The sequence below is a fragment of the Lygodium microphyllum genome, chromosome 20, assembly GCF_053477565.2.
Source record: "Lygodium microphyllum isolate KBCC chromosome 20, Lygodium_microphyllum_v1.1.10, whole genome shotgun sequence".
NCBI lineage: Eukaryota > Viridiplantae > Streptophyta > Polypodiopsida > Schizaeales > Lygodiaceae > Lygodium > Lygodium microphyllum.
In genome coordinates, this window is record NC_141154.1 from 103,714,591 (window position 1) to 103,715,881 (window position 1,291).

The following is a 1,291-nucleotide window of genomic DNA, read 5'->3' on the forward strand; positions in this document are numbered from 1 at the left end:
TTACCGTCGCTATTGGCGTCGCAAATTTACTGCTTGCGTCGCTATATACGTCGCTATTAGCGTCGCAAATTTACTGGTTGCATCGCTATTGGCATCGCTATATGCGTCGCTATTAGCATCAGCGACAACAATAGTGACACCAATAGCGACGTTTCTATGACGTCGTCAATAACGACGCTTTTTTGCGACGATGGGGGCAAATTTTGTTGTTTGTATTTTCGTCGGTATAAGGTCTATATCTTGTAGTGTTATTTTGAATATATTTAGTTGTGAACTGGTTACCATTAAAGATATCTCTACTTATTCTTATCCATATATGGAATGATTGTTTCAATTTATTATATTTAATGCATTTAAAAAAAGAGTTGATTTATATCGTCCAAATTGTCATTCATCATGTGAGATTTTTCATTTAGCTTGTTTATGATATATATATATATATATTACTTCAATTTTAAACCTTCCCTTGCCATAAAAAAGAGTTTGAAATTGTAATTCTTCACAATCTAAATCTTTTAATGTATTTACCGGATTATTTTCCTCACATGGTGCTACAAATCAACATTTAAGTTCAAAATCTATAATTTCTTTGGATATTCAAACATTATGTAATAAACTATCTGTTTCAATGTTAGTGATATCTTCATCTTCTTGAACACTATTATCATTAATATTTTCTAAAGTTAAATCATTTTTTCTTATTTTTGTTTTAAAAAATATTATAACCAATTATTAATAATTTTATTTTTTTCTCTTTATATAAAGTTGTAGATAAAATATCTTTTAAAGCATGTATTACTTGTTCAGATCGAACTTTACCAAATACATAGGTACTTTTATATTCCATTTTTTATTTTATTTCAATACATAAACTTGATTTATATTTAAAAAATATTAATAGAATATATTAAATTTTATTAATATTTTCTAGTGCATTAATTAGTGATCCATGGATAGTATATTATTGATCAAAACCAAGTTCACGAATCTACATAAATCATATTCGTGGTATAATTAATTTCTCTTCAATGTTATTTAACTTTTTTGCCATTTGAAATGTTAGTTTAATTTTAAGTTATATAAACAAAAAAATTTTGGTTTTCTTAAATGCATAACTATATCATTTACACATGTATTGTTCCATATTTTTCTCAATTGTATATTATAATGCATTTAAATATTCTCAATATATTTAGTAGTTTTAATCATATTTTTTCTAAAGTATATGGTGTTACAACTTATGCATCATAATTTGAAATATCATTTATTTTATTGAATACAATCTTATTGT

At 25.1% G+C, this 1,291-nt stretch overlaps 1 pseudogene; it reads right to left on the reverse strand.

Moving 5' to 3' along the window:
• Positions 1-408: 408 nt before the first annotated feature.
• Positions 409-1,051, reverse strand: LOC148019197 (uncharacterized; annotated as a pseudogene).
• Positions 1,052-1,291: the final 240 nt, after the last annotated feature.